This window comes from Rhipicephalus microplus, chromosome 9 (assembly GCF_043290135.1).
Source record: "Rhipicephalus microplus isolate Deutch F79 chromosome 9, USDA_Rmic, whole genome shotgun sequence".
In the NCBI taxonomy this organism is placed as follows: domain Eukaryota; kingdom Metazoa; phylum Arthropoda; class Arachnida; order Ixodida; family Ixodidae; genus Rhipicephalus; species Rhipicephalus microplus.
The window spans coordinates 96433763-96446685 of NC_134708.1; positions in this window are offsets into that span (position 1 = coordinate 96433763).

Here is a 12923-nt window from a genome sequence, read left to right on the forward strand (position 1 = left end):
AGCTCTTACTGGAGAAGCTTCCTGGCAGTCTCCCCGCTCAAACACAAGCCAAGACTGCCCACCTTTGGAAACTCTTCGAGATGTCCACCTTTGGAAACTCTTCGAGAAAGTGCTAGACCACTTCAAACACAATGTAGATGGACTCAGTATACAAAACAAAGCTTCTAAGTTCTTTAAAATTTTCCTAGAATTGCGAAAAGAGTGCAAAGGATACAGCCCCGAGCGTGTTACTCCATACATGCATATACTTGTGCACCATACCGCAAGCAAGCATGAGACGTTCAAATCCTTGGGATGATTTTCTAGTCAGAGAATTGAGAAAAAAAAAAATGGTGTATTGAAACACTTGCACCACTTGAAAACGAACAAGTGAAATGCTGCTCAAAATGCTTTGAAACTAGCCAAGAAGCTAGAGGTAGCCTATTACGTCCGCATCAGTCGAGCGTATCAAAAACTGGACGCAAAGTACTGGTCTGAGGGCCTCATTCAAGAAATTCGGGCCAAAAGATGCCGCTGTGCTGATGAAGACAATGAAACAGAAGTGCCTCTTAGTGTAGAAAACATGGACGGAACAGAGCTGTGCACTGAACTTCGGGCGCTGGGTGTGAGTACCCAGCGTTTCTGTTTCTAACTATAGGGCGCATCAGTCGCCCAGGACTTTCATTAATTTCATGGAGGAGTAATTCGAATTTGCTTACGAAGTATGAATCCTGCTGTTCGCGCTCCCGTGTATTCTGAAGGCCGCATCATACTTCATAAACAAATTCACACCGCTCACCCACGGAATTAACGACAGCCCTGGGTGACTGACGTGCCCTCGCAACTTCTCGTAGAAGACAGAAAGTGAATTAATTTAATTTATACAAACGTGAATTCGGACACACAGATCAATCTAGCACTTCAAAACAAATGCAATCGATGCTACGGGCGTGAGTCGATTCTGAAGAGCCAGGACTTCTAGAGACGGTCTCACAAGAACAGGTCTCAATTGCGTACTTTCGGAGTTTGACACCTAGTGCAGCAGAACTAAAATACTTTTTCAGCATTTTTGCCCTCGCATTTTGCCTTAAGGAGAGATGCGAGTCGAAAAACTGCTATTTTTTTTTTCGAATTTGTGTTTCCTTGTGTTTTGTATTTCTCCAAGCCTTCTCCTTAATTAATTAAAAAATCAAAGCTGAGAATCAACTAGAAGTTATCAAAAAATACACTTAAAGCACTCGCGATGGCTCGTGAACGTGCGAAATTACCCGATTATTGTGCACGGGGCACTTCGCTCTACGGCATCATCGGCTGTTGAAATTTCGCGGGAATGTAGGCGTATCCTTCTTCTCCCAGAGCCCACTTCGGCAGGGCGGCATTCACGCTAAAAATACAACAAAGAATTGTTTTCCCACTGCATTCTGGAGTGGCTATTGGGCCTTCGAAGTCGCGTGATATGATCGGAGCCCTGCTATTGGTTGCGAGCATTCCGCCACACAGTCAGATGCGAGCGCTTTCTTGCTCTCCTGCTTTTGCCGAGACATCGATGAACACAGCCGCCGGAATTATCATTTTCGTGCCGTGGATGCCAGCAAGAAACAATAATTTCGATCACGGAAGTTCATTACGCGGCGCCAGTATGAGGGAAGGCGACCTAAACGCAAGCAGTGAGCACCGGCGAGAGGTTAGTCTGCTGCTAGGCCTAGCCACGACAGCAGCAACGCACCCGATTTGAATTGTTCGAGCTTTATTTCTAGCGTCGATGACTTCGACAGTGCTTCACAATGAATGATAAAGATGGTCGACGACTAAGGCAAGTGTGAGGACGAACACGGAAGCACATTTATTTGTGAGACCGATGCGATCCGGAACCTCGACAGCGGCGCAGTATGCTCCAACTGCGGGCGGTGTAAGCTGTCCGTTCGAGCAGCGCCTCCTCTATTTTTAGATGACCATCAAAAGGGGTGCCGCTGGCCCCGCGAGCCCTCTTCTGTCGCCCTCTCTCATTCACCTCATTTTGCCGCTGGTGGAGTTGCCAGCTGAGCCTTGTTTCAGCTGGCAACTTCACCAGCGGCAAAATGAGGTGAATGAGAGAGAGCTGAGCCAGCTGAGCCAGCTGACACAAGGCTCAGCTGGCTCAGCTCAGCTGCGCATTCCGTCTCAATGCTTTCTGTGCATGAGTAGCGTGGTTCACCGTGTACGGTGGCCCTGCTTCCCTACCATGGAAGTTTAGATGAACAGCTTTCATCATGCGATACTGCTATGTACCTATGTGCACGTCAAGTGCGAGGAAGAAGAACCCCGGAGTTTTGCTCCACAAAATCCCTGCTAATCTCGAGCTGCGCCGACAGTAGATTAAGGTGATTTCAGAAAGGATTGGAAGCCAAATTTTATGTCAAACTATTCTGTTGCGTGCAGCGAGCACTTTTTTGCATCTGATTTCAAGGAAAGAAGGGAGTTGTGCCGAATGTGTTTGCATGCTACCCATCGTACGAACAACCAGTCCGTAGTAAGGTGCACAGAGACCCAAAAAGCCGCAAGCGTTCATGTGGACTGAGCAATGACAGCTGCCTCAAGAAAAAGCAAGAAACAACAATATCCTCCAAAACGGGAGACCCAGCAACGACTGACGACGTCGTAGAGACTAAGGACGCACCTACAGCTGCTGTGGCGCGAACCGTCAAATCATCCGGCGACAGCACGTTCCTTGTTGATGATCTCTCATCAGTGGCTTCTGCGGTGCTTTCAAGTAGCACTACCTCCGAAAAACTGCCTGTGTTTAAAGGCGTGGCTCGTGATCACTGTGTAGGAATATTTAGGTGTTGACACTGACCGGGCGCCGCGGCGGAGAATGCGGCCAGATCTTGTTCGCCCTTTTTAGTACATGCGCTGTCCGCAGCGGCGTGGGGCGCTGCAAATAAGGGGTGACAATCGCTTGCGGAGTGGCGTGCGCTGCTACGGTGGTTACGCGCCGTGCTTGCCTTTCCGTGCCGTTAAAGCTGTTTTTCGGTGTTTTTTGCTGCAGTCTGCACAACAAGGACTAGACGCTTACGTTTCAGCTGGGCGGCCGGCGCCGTGCGTAGCCTTTTGTGTCGTGGTTTGGGACCAGCCGCAATGATCGTTATGCAAGCTCACGTGGTGGAGCGGGCCGACCCAACGTGTGGATGTTGCGGCCTGTGTGCTTGGTGGCTGTGATGTGTTTGTTGTTGTAGTGCACGGTGTTGAAGTGGCGCGCTTGCGAAATCTAGCTTGGCTCAGAGGTCGACTAGGACACGGTAATGGGTAAGAAGTGCTTCGTACCCAACTACAGATCGGGCTACCAAAGGTGCGTTGATCATGTGCTGCTTTTCAAAGCTTCATCGGAGACTGCTCGCCTTGAACTTCAGCGCCGGGCCATACCTAGAGCAGATAAGATATTGCAACCGAGCGACTGACTCTGTGCGAAGCATTTTCCCGAGAAGGAGATATCGAAATCGTACTTCGCTGAGTTCGATGGCCAGGTGCTTTTAAATGTACCCAAGAAGAGACCGGTGCTATCGGCAAATGCTGTACCTAGCATTTTTCCGGGATGCCCCAAATATCTAACAAAGCAGACAACTCCAAGAAAGCCCTGTAGAAAACGAAAGTCTGCAGACCCGTGTGCCTAGCACACAACTTCTACGTTTTCCTTCCATTGTCCTCGTCTACGCGTGGTTTTCCCTCAAAATGTGTGCAGAAGAACCAACCAGCCTAAGTTAAAAATTTATCAGAAATAATTTAGGCGACCGATGCAGTCTAAAGAAGCAATTACACAAACACACTATTTGCCGTATATCAAGGCAGCAGCGCAATTAGTTTTAGTCTGCCATCTCAGAACCAGTTTCCACTTGTACGTTTCGTTCCACATAATATGTTGGTAAAGTTGTATAATTTGCACCACCCTATAATGTTCAGTGGGGAATTTCGTGACCCACCAAGCTGCTTTACCAGGCCGACTTCAATTATTCTCAACTGACATCCGCCAATCCCAATGTACAGTCGCGTAAGTATATGATATCTGCGCGGGCATACCTGAGATAGACAACTGCTCAGCAGCGCTGATATCAGCACAAACGACGAGCTTGACAGGAAGAACGCCAGAGACATTTTCATTGACCATTTTCTTGCCGTGTCAATGCACTGCCCTAGCCATGTAAACGTCATAAAAGTAGACTTGGTTTTGTTTTGGACCGGGCAATCCCACGTAGAGCGGTTGAGGGGGTATCTTTGATGCAGTCGAAATACGAAACATTGCTGAAGAAAGAGCCCCAGCAGGTCGGGTTATTATTACCATATTCTCTACAGGGCGGGCATTACACTGCTCAGTCAACATTTCATGATACGCGTAGGCTCTGCCAGAATTGGCGAGCATGCGCGTTTAGGACATTTTATTTTATGATGCGGTAAAGTAGCTATGCTATGCTCTCGGATGTCGTGCGCATGAAGGAAAAGAGGGAGAGATAATAAACATTATTTAGTTGCCAAGTGAAGTTCCTAGCTGTCGACCAGAAGCCTCTGGGATTTTGCAGCGTTTTTGGACACCAAAATTATTTGCATTAAACTCAATTCCATGATGAACTCGGAAGGGTCGCCGACCGCGTTCTCGCTGCTCTTTTGCGCACTCCCGCAGTTTCAGCAAGTAAAAATGGCAGTAACAGAAAATGATTTAGTGTCGACAGCAGTTTCAATCGTTGTGTGCCTTGCTGCAATTAAAAAAAACTCAACTTACACGGCGCAACATCGAACGATCCCGCAACATCTGCACTTCGGCAGCCACAACATCTGCACTTCAGCAGCCGCAACGTTCCGACCAGAAAGGCCCCTGTGGCGCGGCGCTGTCTGCCGGCATTCGAGCGAAGCGCATGGATTGCCGAACAAGATCTGGCCGCGCCGTCACGCGCAGTATCAACACCTAAATATTCCTACCCCATGCTCGTGATGAAGAAATCCTATTTGCGAGACGAGCCTTTGGAACACAGGCGGACACAGCTCGAACAAGTGCGAGCAATTTTCTATACCACAGAAAATGCTGAAAGAAAGAGCGAGCTTTTTGGCTTCACATATTGAGACTGTAGCAGACAGTGGATAGATACAAGGCGAAGCTGCGCAAACTGAAGGACCACTGCAACGTCAGCACCTTCCTGGATGTTGCCACGGTCGCTCAACAAAAAAGTGTGAAGGCTTCGTTCACTATGGACCAAATCAAGAATTAAACCAAGAAGAGAGCAACATGGAATGAAACAACTGTCAGGTACTGCATGGTTTTGAGAAATTTTTCAACCAGAGCATTGAATATATTCGTTCAAAAGGCCTCCTGCACATGCCATGCAGAAATACTCTGCACAAGTACATTGGCACTTCAACAGGCAAAGCTGGCTTCAGTCCTTTGGTTCGATTGAGGCTGAAGACATAATTTGAGTGCCTACCTGCAGATCAGTCTAAAGTGTACAGCCTTATAGTTGATGAAATGCAGATAAAGCAGGAACTTGAATATAATAACCAGTGAGATGCGTTTGTAGATGATGTGAACATGTGCCGTGATTTACAGCAACTGGTGCCAGGTGATAGGAGTGATCAACTGGCAAACCCCTTGCTGTGCTTTCTTCTTTGTGGCTGGGCTTCATGTTTTAAAATACCAGTCGGGTACTTCTTTACCAAGGCATGCACAGGACCAGACATTGCTGCAGGCAGCACTCATGTCGCAAAAAAAACTGAAGAACTGGGTTTTCAAGTTGTGCGTCTTGTGAAAGACAATCACAAGACAAGTGTCTTGGCAATGAAAATTTTGCGCAAAGGGCAACCAAAAACATCAGCCCCACATCCAGCAGACCCCTCCAGACACCTGTTCCTGGCATTTAATTAATACCTCATCAACAAAAATGTGAGATCTCAATTTCTTGCTAAATGCATTGGGGCCAACAAAGATATTTCTTCAGCTCCTTTGAAGGAGCTCCACAAGATGCAGAAGGGGTGAACAGTAAAACCAATTAGGTTCCTGACGCGCAAACGTCTATATCCGACCAACATAGAGAAAATGTGCGTGAAGCATGCTGTGCAGACTCTCTCCACCTGTCACAGCTGCTCTGCATTACATGAGAGGTCAAGCTGGCCACACCTGCCAACTAGAATTTGCAACAGTGGGCCCGACTGTCGAGTTCATGCAAGTAATGCACAAGTGGTTTGTTCTTATGGATGTTAGTAATACGCAGCAGCACATTCATAAGAACAATACTGACACACGACAATTTAGTGACCCAAATGACCCAAGACTGGAGTGGCTCGAGAAAACTTGCCTGGGCTACCTCGAGAAGCTACACCCGAACAATTTTTTGAGCAAGGAAACATTGCTGCCTTGGTACTTACAACAACATCAAACGCAATGTGCATCAGGTTTCTGCTGACTGAAAAAAGTTCATCTTCATACTGACAAGAAAATTTTTCAGTAACCCCATCGAGGCACTATTTGGTTTTCTTCGTAAAACCGCGGGGTGCAATGATGCCATGGACATGAGGAGTGTGTTCTGCAGAATAGAGAAAATACTGAAAACTGGCATCATTTCTTCGTCACTGCAGAGTAATATGAATGACTCGACATTGTTTTGAGCGACCACAGTTGTTTCCAGCGTTACCACTGGGAGTAACAATACCCCAGAGAACAATTTTTTCCCAGTGGCAGCCATAAATAGGTTGCGAGAAATTTGCACCAGGTCCAACCATTGGCTTCCTAATCCGGAAATTACAACCCTTGCTTTGATTGAAGGCTACCTAGCCCGAGTCATGACAGGAAAATTAAAATGCCAGGGCTGCATAGCAGCAGTTGAGAAACCAAAAGGAAACACGCCTGTTGATGAACTGATCGCATATCAGGACAGGGGAGCACTCAAGCACCCCACAAAACAACTCGTAACACTGTAAATAAGCCTCGGCAAGTTTGTGGAGACTGGGCTTGACTATAGAAAACAAATTGTAAGGCGACTAGAGACCAGTGTGGAGCATGCCGTAAACGCCTTGACAGACCTCCCTGTCCTGAATGCAAGAATGAAAACAGTGACCACAGAAAATAATTTCTTCAACTTCTCTGCAGAAACTTCATCAAGCCACTCCTAAGTAATCATGCGATGAACATTACTGACAAGAACTCTGTAATCAAAATGTATGGTAGCAAACCATTGTCGCAAAAAATTCTCAAATTGTAGTGTGGATTGTGTGTGTTTTTTTGTCACTGTTAATTTTTTGTCTACCCCAAAGTATAAAAATAGAGAAGCATTAGTTATGGGAAACTGGAGGTTTGCCTTCAGGCACACACGTACGTTGGTTGCTAGTATAAGATTCCTGACAATAAAGCGCCAGTTGTTAAAATTGGCAGCTAGGTTGATTGCAATGTTAACTTTTGGGGGGCATCTTTAGCACCTAAAATGAAACAAAGAAAATCGAATGAGAAAAAAAGGTAGGACTTCCCTGTCCCAACTATTTTTATTGGGCTCTTAGGTGCTGCTGGAAAGAAACATCCCTTAGCAATCTCCCAAAGCATGATAAGAAAAATGACACTATTGCATCAGGAGGGCAATAGCTTGGTTGTAGTTCTTCACGCCGTTTCCCAACGTGCACGACAACAAATTGCAGAATGACCACAATCAAATACATGAAAGACATACACAGCTTCACAAGGCGAAGCATCACGCTATCCCAAAGACGTAGTCTTAAAATCCGCGTGCGATACACAAAACAACGTAGTTTCTGCTACCCGAGCACATTAACATTACCGTGTGAAAACTGTGCATTGTTCACGAATTCCCAATCTATAAATGGCACAGCTGGAGCATCACCGCACCTTCGTTCAGAGCAGACGACAGGCCGGCGATAATGTCAGCTGCTGGCGCTGCATCACAGCAAGCACGCAAAGCAAAGCGTCCTGCAAGCTCCCATTGTTCAGCATATGAACTGACTGGCATCTAAAAATAGAGGAGGCGCTGATTCGAGTAATGGCAAGTAGACAACAAGGAATGGCATCGTTTTGAAAACTTTAGCGCTGAAATGAAGCATGTGCTGCAACTGTTGTTTGCAACGTGCTGCAATGTGCTGCAATGGCCCATCGCTGCAGTACCGAAAAAAAAAAAAAAAGCCCTTCGGGAGGAGGCAGCTTGCAGAGACTGTAAGGGTCCAGTATACCGTGCTGTATTATTCTGAAACTGTCAAATTTTTCAAGATAGCTTTGCTGACAATCTCTATTAATCTTTTCCAGATTAGTTGAAGAGTATAGCATCAAACATGTTTTTCAAATTTCCAAACCTTTTTCTTAGTTCCTCATTTTCTGGCAGTTTTAGAGCTTGTGCACTATAATTTGTACGCTTCATGTAGTCGGATTGCAATGAAACTTGGCATGCTTAAAGTTTAATATGTCCTGAATTCAAATAAACAACTTTCACAGGTCTCCAAAGCATATTCAGCTAGATAATTTCAGAAGCTTGTTACTTGAGTATGGTAAAACTCAAACTCGGCATTAGAATTTTTTTCTAGGCCAGCACACAAATGCTACACAACGTTTGTTTGCTTTATTGAATTCTGCAATTCATTAAGAGCAAGATTTGCTATTTTTTGGAGCTTCCTTGTGCTTGCTATTATTGCTTAGGCTTGCACCAAAATGCATTGTTTTTAAAAATGCATGGTCTTCAAAAAATTAAATGAGCCATAAAAAAAAATAAAAGCAGATTTAAAAAGAGGAGCTCGAACTCTATTACTGATTGATTGATTTGTGGGTTTAACGTCCCAAAACCACTATTTGATTATGAGAGACGCCGTAGTGGAGGGCTCCGGAAATTTTGACCACCTGGGGTTCTTTAACGTGCACCCAAATCTGAGTACACGGGCCTACAACGTTTCCGCCTCCATCGGGAATGCAGCCGCCACAGCCGGGATTTGATCCCGCGACCTGCGAGTCAGCAGCCGAGTACCTTAGCCACTAGACCACCATGGCGGGGCGAACTCCATTACTGGTAAAGGTTTCATTAAGCTATCACAAATACCTGAAGAAAAAGTTTTTCGAGTAGCATCTCCCCTTAATGATTTTTTAAGTAACAATAGCACAGCTGGACAAATGACTGAAAACTGAAAGCTTTTCTTTTGTTTACATGGCCTGCATCATGCCATGACAAAAAAACTTTTATTTCATAGGCTATGCCCTTGAATTACCTGCCCCAAACTAGGGATAGTGATAGCAACGGTGAAAACTGGGGCCTTACGAAACAAGTGTCGAGCCACAGCTGGGCTAGACTGCACCTGCGCGCAGGTGCAGTTTAGCCCGGCCGCGGTCGAACAAAGGGAGACAAAATGCTCAGGAGGGGGTGTGGGAGGGCAAGAGCGAGGAAGAGTACCATGTCTCAAGAGATCCCCTCACCACTGCTTCGGTAGGCGCAGCACGGGCACAATTTTTAACCCAGAGGTGACACCTGAGGGACACTTCCTCAACTGCCTCACTTCCTCAATTGCAGACATGCTGTCAATGTATGTGGACATTCATCACAAGAACTGGGATGCCATACTTCCTTACATAACTTTTGCGTATAACACTGCTGTTCAAGAAAGTACCGATTTTGCACCTTTTCGCTTAGTCCACGGTCGCGAAGTCACGACGATGCTCGACGCCATGCTCCTGCCCGACAACTTAGGAATATACCACACGAATGTCGCCGAATTCGCGCAGTGCCCAGAAGAGGCCCCTCAACTTGCTTATCATCGTATTAGACATCACCAAACCGCAGACGCGTGCCTCTACAATCTTCATCACCATGAAGTTATTTTCAAGCCTGGTGATGAAGTCTGGGTGTGGACCCCTATCCGGCAGTGTGGCCGTTCAGAAAAGCTTCTTCGCCGCTACTTCGGGCCTTACAAGGTCGTACGACGTCTCAGTGATGTCCATTATGAGGTTCTCCCAGAAGGCACTTCGAGACGTTCCTGTTTCACCCCGCAAATTGAAGTCATTCACGTTTCACGGCTCAAACCATACTTTTCGCGCTGTGAATCACCAGTAAGTGACTGACTTTATTGGTAACTTCGCGTCTTTCTTTTTGTTTCGTCTTTTCCTTACATTCTTTCCTATTTTTCTTATTTCTCATTTGACTCTTGACTCCACAACCAACTACGTTATTTTGTCTTATGCCATTCATTTTGCTTGCATGGTAATTTTCGTCTCATTTTCTTTTTTTTCCCTTCATGTACAGCCTCAAGACGATGCTTCTTGGGAGAAGGGGGTAATGCCACAATTGATGATTGAGCCGCTGTGGCTCATACTCGTTTTGCGCTGCAAAGAAGAGAACATTTTCGTTGCTCTGGTTCAGGTGAACTCCTGGCTGCAGGTCTTGTTTTGCTCGTGACAATATTATGGCATCATCAGTGGCATCAGCTTTTCTTGCCGGATGGACCTCTCGCTTTGGCTGCCCCGCTGTTGCAACTACGAACCGCGGCCATCAGTTCGAGTTGGAGTTGTTTAGAGCACCGACACGTATCCTCGGTGTACGTCACATTCATACAACTTCATACCACCCTTCCGCAAATGGATTGGTCGAACCATTACAAGGACAGCTGATGGCTGCACACATTGCTCACAACGCTCGAACTTCATGGATTGATGATTTTCCCCTCGTGCTGCTCGGAATTCTCTCAGCGATCAAAGAAAACCTCGGGTGCACAGCAGCCGAAATGGTGTACGGCACCACCCTTCGTCTACCTGGAGAGTTCACCTCTACGGCACCTGAAATTTCCCCACCTCACTACGTCGACAACTTGCGGTTCTCATGTTAACGCTTGCGACCTACACCAGCCTGACTACCTCCCAGTTAAAATGTCTTCGTAAGCAAAGACCTTTCTTTATCAAGTCACATCTTTGTGCGACGAAAAGACATCTGGCTGTCGCTTACGCCACTGTACGAGCGTCCATTCAAGGTGCTTAATCACACAAAAAAAGACCTTCACAGAGGCTGTAAATGGCCGCACGGACGTTGTGGCAACCGACCGAGTCAAACGAGCGTACATGTCGAACTCAGATATCAGTTTCACTTCCCTTAATTTAAACTGTCACATCAGCGTGAATTGGTCTAGATATCGTTACCCATAAAAATTATCTCAAAATTACGACTTATTTTCTGCGGGGGGGGGGGGGGGGGGGTAGCGGCACGTTCCCACTATCCCTTATCGCACCACGAATCCAGAGTGGTGCGCTCAGTGCACTCCCGTTTACAGCACCCGGAACGCTCGTGGCACAATCAACACACAATAAAGAGCATGTTCTCTCTCCAGCATTCGTCGTGTGCTGACGTACATTCCGCTGCTCTCCTACTCGCATCTGTGTATGGGCAACGCAAGTCGCATCCCTATATTGAGTACAGACAAGAGAGGCAGCTGCGCAGTTGCAAAATATATTCTGCGTGTTACAAACTTTATATTGAAGTTGTTAGATGCACTTGTGGTCTTGCACTTTCGTGAGACCATAGTGTCTTTTTCACACTATATTAAGATTTACAGCCGGCATCAATCAGCCCAAGAACAAGTCCTTCTGCAGAATATCTATTACATTTGCCTAAAGGATAGTGGAGCTGCTTTCCTTTCACATTTTTTTTTTTACAAAGCAAAAGTCATGGTCCCTCCAGAGTTCAGGGAGATTAGCCTCGTGGAAATGGCCGACTTCAGTACTTCCTGCGAAGCAGAACCCGACTGTGCAGGAAAGAATGGGAAAGAGCCAAAACAATCCACGTGTACTTCTTGTGGAGCAGTACAAAACCCTGGATGTAAAAATGCCTGGAAGCGAGATATATCTACGCGTACTTCCTGCGCAGCAGTATCAAGCGTGGCACGTGAAATCGGAGGCTAATACTGGCAGGAGTAAACGGAAACAAAAGCGTCAGCCATCAGATGAGTTCTGACGACTTGAATTACAAGCAATTTAATAAAGGAATCCGTTCAGGCCTCGTAAAGGAAGAAGGCTAACATGCTCCTTCGGGACTTTCCCCCATGACACAGAGCCAGCTATCCCCACAGACCTCTCAAAGAGCTGTAGGAATCACTGAGGCAAGACACATTCGTCGACACAAAGAACCACCTGTGGAAAAGCAAAATCACAGAACTCCTGTGCAAGTATTCACTCGAGAGCAAACTCCTGCCGAGGTGCCCGCAACTTGCCAAAGTTTCTAAGCGAGGCGGGTGATGAAGAAGAGGAGCTGGACACCGTAATCCTGTCTCTGTGGAACCAGAAGCAGGCTTCGTTTTCCAAAGCTACCGTGGCAAGGTCCACCATTGTTGTTTCCACAACTCATCTAAAGGCCTCTCAGAACAAATAGCCGCCTGAACCGGCAAAAAGTGAGAGTGAATTTTTCGTATAAAGTTTACGTGGGTCAACCATGCGGAAAGGTTATTAATGTGATTCAGTTTCTCTGGAGCTGGAGACAGACAATAACCTTGTGGCTTCCAGAAAATCTCATGCCGGTACTTTTTTTTAAAGGTGCCCACTTGAGTGGGACTATGTTTTCTTGACTTGTGCAAAAAACAAAATAGGCATTTGCCTAAAATCCGGTTTGTAGTCATTACGTTCACGTCTATTACTAAATCTACGGCGACGGTGCGACCCTTTCATGCGGCGTTTCTTCTGGACTCCCCTGACTGCGCACTGAAGGTTATGGGTGTGTTTAAGAAAATGCACCTCAATCCTAACACATTCGAAAAAGTGAGAGTACCATTGGCCTTTCAACTTTTAGGGCAAATGTCCCCAGGGTCATGTCTTCCTACAACAAAGTAGTACACAGAAATATCAGCAGAGTAGCGTCCACAGAAAAGTTCTTTCAGAAAGTTTCATTGACGATATATATTTTTTTCATTATGGGTTGTTTATATTTCCAGGAAGACTAACACGTTGATAAAAGCAATGATATCTTTGTGCA